This window comes from Rattus rattus, chromosome 2 (genome assembly GCF_011064425.1).
Source record: "Rattus rattus isolate New Zealand chromosome 2, Rrattus_CSIRO_v1, whole genome shotgun sequence".
Lineage (NCBI taxonomy): Eukaryota > Metazoa > Chordata > Mammalia > Rodentia > Muridae > Rattus > Rattus rattus.
In genome coordinates this window covers 211,263,727-211,280,843 of record NC_046155.1, presented here as the reverse complement: position 1 = coordinate 211,280,843, position 17,117 = coordinate 211,263,727, and the positions used below count along the sequence as shown (strand labels likewise).

At 44.6% G+C, this 17,117-nt stretch overlaps 1 protein-coding gene across 1 annotated transcript in view; it reads left to right on the top strand.

The window, feature by feature from the left end:
• Nucleotides 1-17,117, top strand: part of LOC116893555 (A-kinase anchor protein 7 isoforms delta and gamma-like) — a 135,695-nt gene that overhangs the window by 82,962 nt on the left and 35,616 nt on the right. The gene's annotated exons all lie outside the window — the stretch shown is intronic.

Genomic DNA, 17,117 nt, shown 5'->3' with positions numbered 1-17,117 from the left:
TTCAAACAACATCCTCTGTTGGGTCTACTTATATCCCGAAAGAGTCATCAAATGACTGAAGTTTATCGAAGGTTTTAGAAAATGTTCAAGAGGCAATTTTATTTTCGAATTCTTTTTACAGAGGGAGCGTCACAGCCATCATCATCCGAAAGGTGTTGTTTTAAATAGGAGATTTAAAGGGAGTTTGAGTTTTTCCTCTGAAACCCTGCAGTCCTGTTTCAAGGAGGATGTTCATGCATTCAGAACCCGCGCAGGGGTCCTCCCCCGTCAGGTTCTGCTGACATTCACACAGAGGGGAGATGCGGATCCACTTTGTAGTGTGGATTTTGCCTGGTTTTCCAGGTTTCCCCTGGAATTAGGTTAGAGCAACTTGAAAAGGGGTGTGGTGCTTCGTTTGCTTCCCAGCTCGATTAAGACATAGGAAGAAAAGGTAGATTTTACTGAAGATCCTAAGATTGGCATTATAAAACCTATTGTGTACATCTGATCAGTGGCCAGCAGGGGGCTCTGTTCCCCCAGCCCCACTTCAAGCTACTCCAGGAGGTTTCTGTGTTCCTGTTCTTTGTAGGCTGGTCACCGCATTTCCCCCACTGCCTGCAGTGTTCATGTATGCACCTTCTACCGCAGGGTGACTGTGTTGCATTCTGCCCCAGCCAATTCTGAGTTTTTGTACCATTTAACTTTTAAAACTGTATTTTGCTTACTACAGATACTTTATTTTTTCTACCCATCTCGTTTAATGGTGACAATATGAATTTTAAAATGACGCCTCCTTCTAATTTACTTTATTATAGTTAAGTTTAACATAAACTGGAGCTCCCCCCTTTTCTTTGCGCCTGTGCCTACAGAGAGCCCTGGGTCTCTCGTCTGTTACTCTGCACCCTGTTTTTGAGGCAGGAGGCTCACTGAGGCTGGAGCTCACTGGTTGGCTGGAGTGGCAGATGAGCGATCCCCCAGGATCTTCCTGTGTCTCCTTCCCCAACTGGGCTGGCAGATGCTGTCCTCCATGCCTGGCTTTTGTGGTGGGTGTTGGGAGTTGGACCTCAGGTCTTCACACTCACTTCTTCTCAGCTAGATCTTCCTAGCCCCCATCTGTGCTATGCATCTCTGTAGCATTATTGCTATTCAGTAAAGATTACATGGAAATCTGGTTATTAAAACTGTGAAGCACGGGTTTGGTTTTAGGAATGTATAAATGCCCTACAGATCTTTGAACATTCCTGCAGCTTGGTGAAGTGTGTACAGGAGACCACACTTTGGCAGCCCTATATGCTAGCCCCACATGCTAGCCCCACATGCTAGCCCCATATGCTAGCCCCACATGCTGTATTTGATTAGTAAAGAGATTTGGTTATTTGTTTCGTAATTTGAGTACTTGTTATGGTTTGAAGATCAAGTGTCTCTTATTGGTGTGTGTGTGTGTGTGTGTGTGTGTGTGTGTGTGTGTGTGTGTTTGAATTTGATTTGGAGACACTACTCGAACTTTAGGACAGTGGCTTTCATCCTTCCTATTTCTGTGACCTTTAATTCAGTTCTTCATGTTGTGGTGAGTCCCCCCCCCCATGAAGTTATTTATAGCTGCAATCTTTCTACCATTGTGAATCATAATGTAAATGCCTGTGTTTTCTGATGGTCTTGAGCACACCCCCCTGTGAATGGGTGGTTGGACTCCGAAGGTGTCATGACCCACTGGTTGAGAACCACCGCTTTAGGAGGTAGAGCCTGGCTGGAGGAGGTAGGTCGCTAGGGATGGAATTTGAGTATCTTGGTTTCCTGATGTGCAGGAATATGAGCAAGTTCCCATAGCCACGGGCTGCTCCTGCCACCAGCCTTCCTGTGTCTGCAGTGTAGCCCAGCTGTGAGCTCCAGCCTTCCTGTGTCTGCAGTGTAGCCCAGCTGTGAGCTCCAGCCTTCCTGTGTATGCAGTGTAGGCCAGCTGTGAGCTGCAGCCTTGCTGTGTATGCAGTGTAGGCCAGCTGTGAGCTGCAGCCTTGCTGTGTATGCAGTGTAGCCCAGCTGTGAGCTGCAGCCTTCCTGTGTATGCAGTGTAGGCCAGCTGTGAGCTCCAGCCTTCCTGTGTCTGCAGTGTAGCCCAGCTGTGAGCTGCAGCCTTCCTGTGTATGCAGTGTAGACAGTTTTGAGCTAAAGCAAGCTTTCCTTGGTCTGTGCTGTTGTCCTTACCACAGGGGGAACGGATATGCTCACTAATGTGGGGTGATTTTGTATTACAAACGTCCGATTTCTGTCTTCTTGTGAACACTCCCAATGTGCCTGTGTTGTTCCAGTGTCCCTCGAAGTGCCTTTATCTCCTGCATGGAGTAGCAGGCTCACTGGAGTGTGTCTGAGTGTTCACCCTGCCCACTGTACATACCCACTGCGGCCATTTCTTCTCTGTGCTTTCCCATGGAGTAAGTCTTAGAGGAATTTGAGAAGAGGTGTTGCTGTTCTGCCTGGGCCAGTGAGGCTCTGTCTCTGAGGAGGAAAGGAAATGCCATAAATACCAGGGGGCTCTAAGCATTTTAGCTCCAGTAGTGCAAATAAAGCACTTTTAATTTTTATTACCAAAGCAAGAAAACCAGGAAAGGTTGTTTATGGTTCACTTAAGCGAATACAAGCACTGTGAGTGAGTACACCTGGTGTTATGTCTGTCTTATCATCTTTGGCCGTGTGTATCCAGTTTTCATAGTTTAGGCAGTTCTTTCTAGAAGGCCACCTTGTGAGAAGAACATTCTGCAGTCTGCTCCGTTCGTAGTTCCCAGCAGGCGCACAGCTTTCTTACACAGGCTCCCACAAAGTACAGGGGATGTCTTCAGGTGTTAGAAGAGACTCGTTTGAGTTGTCTCATTAATAAGACTTGGGATGATAATATGCCTGCCTATCATTGACCCCCTTGGAAACCTAATTCGACCTCTCAGTTAAAATTTGAACATAGAAAAAGGAACCCAGTTTTCCTGATGTAGTCAGGGATGAGAAACATAGCCCAGAAATCCTTAGGGCTGTGTGGGCCCTTGACCTGGGCTGGGTGTTTTAATAGTGCTCAGGCCACTGTGTTTCATTTACATCTCCTTAGGGAAGGTCATTGACCCCTTTGTAAGGCTGAGGAATGATTTAGGGTCTTCAAATACTGGTTTACTTTCAACTGAGACATACTTTATAGGGAGCAATGGTGAAATGGGAAGGTCTAGATGTCTTATTCCCAGAGCAGTGTGTTTACTTATGACTTCCCAAAGCAGAGGTAGAAACAATAATTTTGGGGTGTGTGGTGGTTTGAATATGCTTGGCCCATAGGGAGTGGTACTATTAGGAGGTGTGGCCTTGCTGGAGGAAGTGTGTCACTGTGGGGGTGGGCTTTGAAACTCCACCCAGTGTGGAGGAGACAGTCTGCTCCTGTTTGCCTTCAGAAGAACATGTAGAACTCTTAGCTCCTTCTGCACCATGTCTGCCTGGATGCTGCCATGCTCCCTCCTTGATAATAATGGTCTGAAACTCTGAACCTATAAGCCAGCCCCAGTTAAATGTTGTCCATATAAGAGTTGTCTTGGACAGAACTGGTTACAGCTGTTAGGTTGGAGTAAACTTTAACTGTAGTTTTTAATAAAGTCACATGTACTGTTCTCCAGGAATGGATATGAAAAGACTCTTCAGAGATGTTGGGTGTCACAAGTGAAACCTACCTTAAAGTGGCTTTTAAAGCTAATTGAAGAAAGGTCCTAAAGTAAATTGAAGAAATCCTCAAATTTTCTGAACTTAGAAGTTGCCAATGACTGTTGCAAAAGACAGATTAAAAAAGGGCTGAAAGCACTACTGGATGACCTTGAGAAAGGGCTATTTTCTGGATGGACATCAAAGAAATAAAACCAATCCCTTAAATAAATAATTAAAAAAAAAGAGTTGTCTTGGTCATGGTATCTGTTCACAGCAGTGGAAACCCTAACTAAAAGAGGGGGGACTCCACCTTTTTTTTTTTTTTTGCTTAATGATAATTATTTTATACTAATTTGGTGACATAGTACAGTGTGTTTACTCCTGTCTGAGATATCATGAAATAGAATAAGACATAGCCCTGGAGAATGACACAGTGTCACTGGCAGCTGAGACAGCTTCCAAGAAACAGGAAAGAAGAGGGGATATTGTGAAATAGAATAAGACATAGCCCTGGAGAATGACACAGTGTCACTGGCAGCTGAGACAGCTTCCAAGAAACAGGAAAGAAGAGGGGATATCATGAAATAGAATAAGACATAGCCCTGAAGAATGACACAGTGTCACTGGCAGCTGAGACAGCTTCCAAGGAACAGGAAAGAAGAGGGCTTGTTCCTGGCAGTATGGGATTTCGTATTGCCCATGGAAGAACTTTGTAATTTTGTCTTTTGGGAGGGATGAGGGGGAGGAGAATTTAACTGAGCATGAAGAAGGTGAGGGGGTAGAGTAGAAGGTGTTTTAGAGCATCGGGGAAGGAAGCAGTGGGCGGGGCAGTGAGAACCACAGCAGACCCCTGTGAGCCAGCAGGGTCAGTGGGTGAGGAGCTGAAGACGGGATTCCTAGGATCCATGACTGTGCTGGTTGGCGAGTGGACGGATAGGACTGGCCATGCTGAGGAGGTAAAAATATACCAAAGAGAACCAAATGGATAGTTGAGGGATAAGTGGAGCTTAATACTCAGACTCTTACAGATGCTTCTCAGCCCAATAAACTTATGTCAAGTTGACAATAATGCATTTATTTACATAACCTAATGACCATCATAGCTTAGGCTGGCCCACTGTGGCATGCAGGTTATAACCTATAGTTCTATACATTATTTAACACAAAGCTGAGTGTGCACGTGTGTGTGCGTGTGTGTGTGTGTGTGTGTGAAGGTCAGAGGGCAAACTTGGGTGACATTTCTCAGGAGCTGTTCACCTTTCTCTTTTTTCACACAGGGTTTTTCACTGGTCTTGAACTCACTAAATAGGCTTAGCCGCTAGCCAGCAAATCCCAGGGATCTGCCTGGCTCTGTTTCCCCAGAGTTGCAATTACAAACAAGCCAATTCCCCTATCCTATTTTGTTTTATTTTAATATTTTTAGCTTTAAATTTTATTATTTTATGTTAAAAAGTTGTTTCATACAATATATTCTGATCACACTTTTCCTCTTTCCTAACTCCCCTCAGAGTCTCCCTACCCTTCATAAATACCCAACTGCCTTTATCCCTTTCTTTAAAAACAAGCAAATAAAACCCCAAGAAACTCTTTTGCTCTCTTGTTCTCGCTCTAATGCTCTCTCCCTCTTGCTCTCTCCTTTCTCTCACTCTTGCTTTCTCTTGCTCTCATTTGCTCTTTCTTGCTCACTCTCTCTCTCTCTCATACACACACACACACACACACACACACATACACACACACACACCCCACAAAACACAATCAGAAACCAAAATATATAAGCAAAAGACTATAAGACAGAAAGAAACTGCCCAGACATGGCATTCTGAGAGTCTGAAATGTGGCGGTTATATCCAGTGAGTCTCTTTGGAGAAGACTAATTTTTCCTCTGTTACTATTCACCCACCTTTTTATGTGGGTTCTGTGATTGAACTCAGGTCCTCAAACTTGCTCAGGTCAGCAAGCACTTTACCGACTGAGCTCTACCTACCTCCCACCCCACCACTTTTGAGACAGTTTCCAGAGTCACTAAATAGCCAAGGATGACCCTGAAGTTAGATCTTCCTCCCTTCACCTCCCAAGTGTTAAGATCTGCTGATACAATCTCGACTAAATGTGTGTACCCAGAGGTCGCAGCGTATACAGCATTGTGTGTAGAGTGCTGATAGCTTGCTCTTGCAATCATGTGAGCTCAGCCTCATGATCCAAGGTCTGGAGATGGAGTTGTGCTCCACATCGCTAGCTCAGGAAGAGACCACAGTTCAGATGGGAAGCACGGTCTCTGCTGACTGTGTGTTATTGCTTTCGCTCTGCTGTTAGGTTGAAAATTGGAGCGGAACCATTGTAAATCAGGATGCCACGTGTGACTGAGTCCGCTCAGTGGTAGTGGACCAGCAGAATACCAGGCCCAGACTGTAGGGAGGAAAGCCCAAGGAGAATCCTGAGCTAGCTGAGTTCATGAATTAACCCTGCTCGATCCTGCTCATCGAGAATGTCCCTTAGGAGATCTGGTGGTTAACTGTAGAGATCATCCTTTTACTCTGAAAGGCTTGTCATGTTCCACCTGAGCTTTTCAAGTGCTTGAGCCAGGGGATGGATTAGCGAACGGGAAGAACTTTTGCTTTGAATGAGCTCTTGGGCATCTGACTGAGGAACCTTATGTCTGACTTGAATGTCCCAACCTTTAGTGATGTGTGACTTAGGGGCTGGGACAGAACTCTGCCCACTCATGTGCACTTACAGTATGTGGGGGCTGTGAACTCTCCACAGAAAAGAGCACTGCCAAGAATGGAGAGATGGCTCAGCAGCTAAAAGCACTTGCAGAACCGAGGTCAGTTCTCAGTACCCATGAGGGCCTCACAACTGTGGATAAGTCCAGTTCCCTTCTGTGAGCACCACCTCTCTCTCTCTCTCTCTCTCTCTCTCTCTCCCTCTCTCTCTCTCTCTCACACACACACACACACACACACACACACACACACGCACGCACATAAACATTTTCAAAAAGATGAAAATAAATTTTCAAGTAATGAAAAAAAAAAAAAAGCAAGGCAGTGTGACTCACCTCGGTTTGTACTTCAGGAATTCAGAGGGAGAGGGAAATCAGAGGGTTTTGTTTATCCCTACTGGATGAAAGACAGGAAAGAAATCTGAGAGCTTTTTAGAATCCTTGAGCCTAGACCTTTGTTTGATAAATATTTAAGATGTTTCGCTCAACAGTATGTGTATGACTCATTGTATGCCCACTTGAAGATCCAACTCGGTAGGGAGAAGTATTTAGTGATGTATATGTCTTTAACTGACTCTTCATTTTCTTTTTGCAGTAGGAAATGCACTCCATTGTGTTCGCCTGTGGACGAACCACTGTTCTAATAACTTGATAAATACCTTCGTGGGTTTTAAATTCTTTGAAAAAATATTTTCGGTTCACTAGCTCTTCGAAGTTGGTCTCTTAGACACCTTTAATGTGTCCTTGAAGACAGAGTTGTTGTTGTTGTTGTTTTAGATAAAAATATAAAACATTTGCCTCTCTCACTGGGTTGATAGTTAACACTGGTTATGCTAAAGCAGTGGTGGGTAAAACTGTGGCCAGTAGGAATCAAGACAGCTGCAGTTAAAAACAGTAAAATTTATTAGGTTTGAAAACGATTTTGTGTGTGTGTGTGTGTGTAAGACAGGCAGACAGACACTCTGACATGTGTGTTTGTATATGAGACAGACAGACAGACACTCTGACATGTGTGTTTGTGTATGAGACAGACACTCTGACATGTGTGTTTGTGTATGAGACAGACAGACACTCTGACATGTGTGTTTGTGTATGAGACAGACAGACACTCTGACATGTGTTTGTGTGTCAGACATTCTGACATGTGTGTTTGTGTATGAGACAGACAGACACTCTGACATGTGTTTGTGTGTCAGACAGATACTCTGACATGTGTGTTTGTGTGTCAGACAGACAGACACTCTGACATGTGTGTTTGTGCTGCTGAGTCTCTCTGTCATGCATGTGTATGAGCTGCATGCTTGTGTTGTGTAGGCATAATTTTTCAGTCTATTTTATTTGAATCCTTTTCTCTCTACCCTCCTTCCAACCTTTATTTCTTCTCACATCCCACCACCAGGTAGGAGAGGGAAAGGTTCAAGGGAAAGGTGATGTAGGTCTCTTTAAATTACTTCCTGCTGATTAAGGGCATTGAGTTCCTTGGGGTAAGTCCAGGTTTTGTCTCATCAGGGTACCTCCAGCTTCTTCTTCTCATCTCTTTTCTCTCCACGAGCAGCAGCAGCAGCAGAAGCAGGAACCAGCAGGAGGAACGGCCTCGCCCTCTTCAGGCCACTCCTCCCCGTCTCTCTGGCCTCTCTCAGTCGTTCCCAGAATCAAACTATCTGCAGCTGGCAGATGCATGCCCCTCCCCGAGCACACACTAGGCAAATAGTCTGGTACTGCAGACAGTCTGAAGCAGCCCCATCTCCCACACCTGGGCTTAAAAAACAAAAACATGTTTCCATAACATAACTGAGTTTTTAAAGAAACCCAAAGTCTCTGTACAGTGGTGCATGTACACGAGTGTTTTAGTGCAGATGTCTGCATGCAGAGGCCAGCACAGGACTGCAGTGTCCCCTATTGCCTTATCTCAAGCCAGGTCTCATTGAACTAGAAGCTCACTGCTTTGACTAGGCCTGAAGGTCTGGGGTCTGCCAGTCTCTGCCCACAGCTCTGGACTTAGTTATGTGCACACTCACTTGTGCCTAACTTCTCACGTTGGTGCTGCCATTTGCAGTCAGGTCCTCAGGGTTGGGGAGGAAGCATTTTATCGATGGAAATATTTGTCCAGACTCCCCAAATCCAGCTGTTTTTAAAAAGGCATATTCACATAAGAATACTCTTATTGAGAGGTTGAAAATTAATGGCATTTTACCTCAATCTTTGATTGTCCCTTTTCTACTTCCTGTAACTGAAATTGCAAGTTCATGTGAAGCATTTCTGATGAGTGTTGAGTCAGATTGGCCTGGAGAGAAGTTCTTGAGTGACTGTAGATGCTGCAGTCTAAAGTGGCCATTACCCTACTTCTAGGTGATTTTTTTTCTTAAACAATTGACAGATTGTGGTACTGACAGTTGACAGGCTGTGGTACTGACAGTTGACAGGCTGTGGTACTGATAATTGACAGGCTGTGGCACTGACAGTTGACAGGCTGTGGCACTGACAGTTGTCAGGCTGTGGCACTGACAGTTGTCAGGCTGTGGCACTGACAGTTGACAGGCTGTGGTACTGACAGTTGACAGACTGTGGTACTGACAGTTGACAGACTGTGGTACTGATAATTGACAGGCTGTGGCACTAACAATTGACAGGCCGTGGTACTGATAGTTGACAGACTGTGGTACTGACAGTTGACAGGCTGTGGCACTGACAGTTGACAGGCCGTGGTACTGACAATTGACAGGCTGTGGTACTGACAGTTGACAGACTGTGGTACTGACAGTTGACAGGCTGTGGTACTGACAGTTGACAGGCTGTGGCACTGACAGTTGACAGGCTGTGGCACTGACAGTTGACAGGCTGTGGTACTGACAATTGACAGGCTGTGGTACTGACAGTTGACAGGCTGTGGTACTGACAGTTGACAGGCTGTGGCTGTGGCACTGACAGTTGACAGGCTGTGGTACTGACAGTTGACAGGCTGTGGTACTGACAGTTGACAGGCTGTGGCACTGACAGTTGACAGGCTGTGGTACTGACAGTTGACAGGCTGTGGCACTGACAGTTGACAGGCTGTGGCACTGACAGTTGACAGGCTGTGGTACTGACAATTGACAGGCCGTGGTACTGATAATTGACAGGCTGTGGCACTGACAGTTGACAGGCTGTGGTACTGACAATTGACAGGCTGTGGTACTGACAGTTGACAGACTGTGGTACTGACAGTTGACAGGCTGTGGCACTGACAGTTGACAGGCTGTGGCACTGACAGTTGACAGGCTGTGGTACTGACAATTGACAGGCTGTGGTACTGACAGTTGACAGGCTGTGGTACTGACAGGTGACAGACTGTGACAGTGTGGCACTGACAGTTGACAGGCTGTGGTACTGACAATTGACAGGCTGTGGTACTGATAATTGACAGGCTGTGGCACTGACAGGCTGTGGTACTGACAGTTGACAGACTGTGGTACTGTGGTGTGGTACTCAGAACTGACAGTTGACAGGCTGTGGTACTGACAGTTGACAGGCTGTGGTACTGACAGTTGACAGGCTGTGGTACTGACAGTTGACAGGCTGTGGTGTGGCACTGACAGTTGACAGGCTGTGGTACTGACAGTTGACAGACTGTGGTACTGATAATTGACAGGCTGTGGTACTGACAGTTGACAGACTGTGGTACTGACAGGTGCTTTTAAAAAATAAAAACATGGACTTGTCGTGGTATGTACAATTGGCACTGCAGGTGATAAAAACTCAGATTCTGAGGCAGAATTCGGGAACCCAGCTCTGGTGGATGAGTCAGTGTGAGGCTGCCTGCTGCCACGTGATGTGGAGATCAAACCCTGCAGCCCACTCATCTCTGACTTTGCAGATGCCTTGCTCGTGCTCCAGATACACGAAAGGAAACCTCATCTCTCTTACCAGGAGCTTGCTGACATCCTAAACTTAATGTATTTCCCCCAGTTTTTATTACAGGAAATCACGTGCACAGGGGTAGAGATTGTAATGTGTGACAGTAAACTGTCTCCCTGGTTTTTGTTTACCTGTCACATCATATAGAATTTAGAAAGTCACGTTCTGTGACGTGCATTGCGAAGGCCACACAAATTCAGATCAGGCAAGGGAGAAGGTCTTCCTTGTAGATACGGATCAGTTCCAACATCTCAGACTGTTCCTAGCCAGTTCACTGTTGTTACCGGGGGTGTTTTTTATGTCATTTGGTGCAAGTGTGCTGAAACCTATAAGGTGTCAGTAACTCGGTGGATTGGTGTTTTCCAGCTCATGCAAGCTCACACAGGGAGCAAAGAGTGACTGGTGGATCAAGAGAGAGGAGTGGATCTGAAAGTAAAGGATGAGACATCCATTGTGACCTAACTTGAAGACACCACAGTGTGTCAGGCTTGAGTACGGATAGCACAACTCTGAGTTCAGTAAATATCTCTAAGTATAACCCCATATAAAAGCTCCTTGGAAGCATTTTAAAGCCTGCTGCAATGAATGGGTCTAAGAAGCCATGGATTTTGGTTGTCGGAATTTCGGCCAATATTTTTCTGATAAACTAGTTTCAATGGTACTTGCTACTCTGTATTAAAAGGTAAACTAGTTAACTAGTTTGATTTTTCTGTCTTAACTTTTTCAGTCTCCCCATTTAATTTCCATTCGAAAGTTCCAAGATAAAAATGTAACAACTGCAAAAATACAGCAGTCTCTCCGGGTCTGATCTGGAGAAAACGACCATTTGTGAAATCTAGATTCTGTAATCTAACAATGTCTGTTTTGTGAGGGAGGTAAGTTGAGAAGTTGTTGCTTCTTCTGCAGAGGCCGATGGGGAAATGCTTAGGAACATCTCACGTCTTAGGCTGATTAAGATGAATCCCTCTTCTGCATGTTAGGAGGGAGAACAGGTTACCTTCCAAGGGAACTGTATTCCCCTTCTTGTTTGACAACTTCAGTCAACTGGACATTTTTTTTTTGTTTCAAAGTAGCACATAGTTTAATAACAACACAATAGAAGAGACTTGATTTTTCCTTTGTGACACAAATCAGTTGCCTATGTAGTTTACCGTCTGCATGCTGTGTTACGTACATGAAAAGAAGGATCTATTTACTACTGTGCTGTGATACAAAAGTAAACCAAGACTTTCCTGGCTTGGCCACACCTCACATGACCTTATGTAACAAGTACAATATTGAAAAAATTGAACTTTTGATATGTTAAATATTATGTTAATTGATAGCCATTCCCTTTTGAAACTCCATTTTCATATGCTTTTTTTGATGAAACATGCTTCTCAAGAAGAAGAAATTTGAAATTTCATTTTTACATGCCCCTTATCCAGATGAAGAGCATCCTAACATCGGAATTCTTGGGTCACTTTTATATTTGTCTGAGTCAGACAAAGCTTTAGGATATGTAACTGAAAAGATTAATCCTGGGACGGCTCACAATATTTTGACTGGCATATCAGGTGTTAATCTGGGTGCTGGCGCAAAGTGACAGCTGTGGTCTAGGGTAGTCTGAAAACTCCGTCCATCTGCCGGTGTTCGATCACACACTGTGGTTTATTAGACACCTTGGGGGGTGTATTAGAGAGACAGCGCTAAGTGGGGATCCTCTTCTGACAAAAGAAGCCGAATGACTAGAAAGGAGCAGTAATAGATTACCTCGTGAGTCATTCATGGAGCCTTCAATTTTAAGTGTATTTTCAAATACTTAAATATTGAACTCCCGGGGTTGGGGATTTGGCTCAGTGGTAGAGCGCTTGCCTAGGAAGCGCAAGATCCTGGGTTCGATCCCCAGCCCTGAAAAAAAAAAAAAAAAAAAGAAAAAAAAATATTGAACTCCCAGTAAAAAGAAAAAATAAACAATATGAATGGAATTCTGGTGCAGGGGAGTCGGTTTTCCTTGTGTAGCCACTGGTAGGGTGCTCGTTCTCCATTGGATGGCAGTGTGTCCAAAAGTTTATGGGCAGTACACATTGTGCTTGTGGTCTTAAAACAAGGAAACCAAGAGGCACAAGTTGGGTGGGTTGGGAAGGGGGCGGGAGTAGGTTGGTGAATGTGACCAAAATACGTTTATGAAATTCGCTAACTAAAAATAAAAACAACAGTGCAGGGAATTACATAACTGTCTGGAAATAAAGCTAAAACACAGCGTTCCTCAGACTCTGCAAAACTGTTTAACCATTAGCTCACATCGACTGTAGTAATGTGCACCAAACACACCCAACGTGGGCCATGTCACCCGTCAGTTGAGGAAGGGGGAGGGGCTCCCAGGGCCCTGCTCACCACCTCTGCACTCTTGGCTTTTCATCTCTTCTGAGAGGGGAGTCACCATCTGTAGTTGTACACGCTACCGGTGTATGCTGAGCCCAGTGGACGGCTGTAAACCCACAGGGACATGGATGATTGGTTAACCTTGGGTCATACAATAAAACAGATATACCTAAGGGCTCGAGAGAGATTTACGGGGAGGTGGGAGGGGAAGGTGGTCTGTGTGTGAGGAATGCATATGTGAAATTAAAAAAACATAAAATAAATTTAAAAGATAGGAAATTAATATGAGGATCCCGTTGCCAGGATTATTAGTGCTAGCTGATCCATCACACTACCATGGTGTCTATGATTAAAGTTCCACTATCCTAACTAGTATTTAATATTTCCTAAATGCTTGGCATATAGTTTCTGACACATGGTGTGTGTATATGTGTATGTATATTGGAATACTTACTGCGAACTTATTCTTACTTTTCTAATAGTAGGGCACTTGTTTTTTATATGTATTATTAAATTATCATTAAAGACTTGCATTATTTCTGGTCCACAGTCATCAGTGCACTTCAACAGCAAGGGTGAACATGTGGGTTTCAGTGTAACATTTGATGTGGCATAGATGTATTAGTTACTGTTTCATTGCTGAAATTAAACACCTAACAAGAAGCAGCTTGGAGAAGGACTTAGTCTGGATCACAGTTTGAAGATGTAAATCTTTGTGGCTGGGAATGAGTGGTGTCAGGCATGGCAGAAATGGCAATGGTTGCTCACATCCTGGTAGCCAAGAAACAGAATGTCTGTACTATCTGACTTTTGCCTTTCCTTCTAAAATTCCTAACTATTATTATTGTCGTTGTCGTCGTCGTCATCGTCGTTGTTATTATTGGTTTTTTAAGACAGGGTTTTTCTGTGTAGTCCTGGCTGTCCTGGAACTCACTCTGTAGACCAGGCTAGCCCAGGACTCATAGAGATCCACTTGTCTCTGTGTCCCAAGTACTGTATTAGTATTAAAGGCATGTACCACCACTACACGGAAGAATATTAATTTTATTGTGTATTCTTGGCTATACACATGCATACCCATGGAGGCCAAAGGCTAATCAGGTGGCTTCCTTATCTTCCATTAAACTCTGAGCTTGCAGACTTAGCTAGATCAGCTGCCCAAGAGACCCCAAGAATCTTCCTGTTTCTGCCTTCCCAGGCTGGGCTCACAGTTGGGCACTACCACATCCAGCTTTTATGTTGGTGTTGGGGATTGAACTCAGGCCTTTATGTTTGTGCTTCGAGCACAAGAGTACTGTCTCCCCAGGCCTCTTTCTTCCCCTTTGATTCCATCGAGACTCCTAGCCTCTGGGGTGGTGTTCTTTCTTTTCTTTTCTTTTTTTTTTTAAAGATTTATTTATTTAATGTATATATGAGTACACTGTAGCTGTCTTCAGACACACCAGAAGAGGGCATCGGATCCCATTACAGATGGTTGTGAGCCACCATGTGGTTGCTGGGATTTGAACTCAGGACCTCTGGAAGAGCAGTCGGTGCTCTTAACCACTGAGCCATCTCTCCAGCCCGGTGGTGTTCTTTCAGGATGGGTCTTTCTTCCTCTGCTAATCCCCTCTGGACACACCTGTTAGAGATACCCAAAGTACATCTCTCTCTAAATATTCTAAATCAGTGGTTCTCAATCTATGGGTTGTGACACTTTTGGGTCAATTTGTTCCAATAAAAATATATTGTACATATTAGATATTTGCATTATGATTCATAGCAGTAGCAGAATTGTGGTTATGGAAATAATTTGATGGTTGGGGGTCACCATAACATAAGGAACTGTGTTAAAGAGTCGCAGCATTAGGAAGGCAGTATTATAAATCCAGTCAACAAAGACAAGCAACTATCATGATGTGTGTGAGTACATAGCGTACACACACACACACACACACACGCACGAAGATGGTTTAGTTGTGTTAGCTGTGATCAACTTGACAAATGTACATATTATTCAAAATAATCTGGCGATGAGATCACAGGAGACGTAGTTGTGACATGAAGTCAGTCCTGCACCTTAGTGAGGGGTGGAAGAACCGGGGCTAATACAGAAGAACACAGGAGAGAGAGAGAGAGAGAGAGAGAGAGACAGAGAGAGAGAGAGAGACAGAGAGAGAGAGAGACAGAGAGAGAGAGAGAGAGAGAGAGAGAGACAGAGAGACACAGAGAGACAGAGAGACAGACAGAGAGAGAGACAGAGAGACACAGAGAGAGACAGAGAGAGCGAGAGCGCAGAGCTGAAACACAGCAAGCGAGAAGCGAGGTAGAATCAGGCCTTTTTCTAGTTGCAGTGCTGCTTCCCAGGTGCACGGCGCTTAATGACTCCCAACCATCTATAAAATGAGGACGGTAGTTGTGACCCCCAGAGTCTCCTGTGAGCGCCGAATGAGGTCATCCGGACACAGTTAGCATCAGGCCTGTCCACACTGTGCTCATTATAATTGCTGCCTTGTGACAGATTGTGTGGCTATCCTGAGCCAGGAGAGGACTTAAGGAAAGGTTAGTGAAAGAAAAAGAAAATGCTGAGTGTTTTGTTTGTTTGTCTTTAGTCTATATTGGGAATACAGACAGCAAGAATTCTGATTCTTAGGAGGAGGGTCAGTGCTGAGGGATTGGTAAAATGTCTTTGCTGGCCATCTTTCTCCCAATGGAAAGTAACCTGAGATCAGGTGTTTAACCTAATGTCTGAATAATCCTCTGTAGTTCCTTCCGGGGTTAGGGTCCATACTTTATTTTATGCAAAATAGCAGCTTTTGTTATTGCTAGATTGTCATTACTGCAGGTCTGACTAAATGCTAAGGAAGGAAAATTCTCCTCTTGCAGCTCCATGTGAAAACCCAGTTTCCATTCTGTTTTCTTGTATCATTATCCTTAATCCAGGAACGGCGTGAGGCCATTCAGTACAGAGCGAAGGGCTTTAGTGTCAAGCCTTCAGAATGAGTTCAGGGTTGATTCATTCTGCCTGCATTAGCGATTCAGGCACAGCTCCCTCTAGGCAGCAGAAACGTTGTTAACTATCGTGCATATAAAGGCTTCTCCTTTACTTTAGGAGGTCTTCAGTCTAGTTTGGATTGCTACAATGTATCATTCAGCCTATTAAGCAGATAATTTTGAACCCGTCACGTGCCGGACATTATGTATTGACCATCAAAGATGGGCGAGCAGGAACCTCGCTCTCAGGTTGCCTTTCTAGTGGGAAGTCAGGCAAACAGGCAATTAAAATTTAAGGTGGCAAAATGACTGTAACGAACTCAATGGGAGCCAAGCAGGGATACTGCTTCTTGGGCCTTGTCTAAGGATATAAACGCTAGCCTACGGTGTACTTCATGCTTTTCCTTTGTTTTCAAAGAAGCTTTTTAACATCCAAACACTTAGCTTACCCTTGAATAACTGACTCCTGTCAGTTGTTGCGATTGTGTGGTTAATACCCACAAAGGACAGACTACAGAAAGCACGGCTGGCGTGGCTGTGTAGATAATGATGGATCATGGTCTCAGTTCGGTCACTGCTGGGCAGGAGTCGCCCCCTGGCAATGCTGGGTTTTCTTGCTCTTCTGGGTCTATGGCTGAAAATAGAGGGCCCGCCCTCTTTTGGACTTCGCATTCTCATCTATTCTGATTGGATGGCTGAAAATAGAGGGCCCGCCCTCTTTTGGACCTCGCATTCTCATCTATTCTGATTGGATGAGCTTCTCAGTTTCAAAGTTAACTTCATCCCTAGAGCCCCCCGCCCGCCCCGTGCCCTTGTATTAGCTCATGGGATGTGTTCAGTGTGGTGACCAGCTGTCTGGCAGGCTGGAGAGGCTGAGTGTCAGACCCCTGTCACCGTCAGCCTTCTTCAGCCTCCTTAGTCCACTGCCCCATGCTATGTCCTCTGAGCAGGGAGGTGAGCTTTTCCATGTCATTTATTTCTCAACACAAGAAAAGACTTTGACTCCACGTGTTGTTTAAAACTGGGCAGCACTTGCATAAGAGAACAGGCTAATAGTAACCATGGAGGAGGCATTTGAGAACTGGCACCAAGTGGAACGTCATTAGCCGAGGTTTTGGATACCCGCTGTGGACTGATTGGTAAAGAACGAGCAGGCTGGGGAGGCTCACGTCTACAGTCCCATCACTTGGGAGGCTGAGGTAGGAGGATTGCTGTGCCTTGTGGCTACCCTGCACTGCAGAGTGAGATTTCATTTCAAAACCACAAAACCTAACCGAATAGAAACTTATTTTATATTCTTAGTTCTCTACCTACGTATCCCCCCCCCCCATCCCCTAACTCGCATATGCTTTGGATGGTATATTTTTCTCCCGTATGCTTTATAGGAAAAAAAAAACCCTCTTTCCAATTACATGCTAAAATTACACAGTGAATGGTAATTTACAACCACACATTTCTATAACTTCTAACTTACAAGGAAAAAAAAAGTACTGTGAAGAGAGGCAGGAAGTCTGCT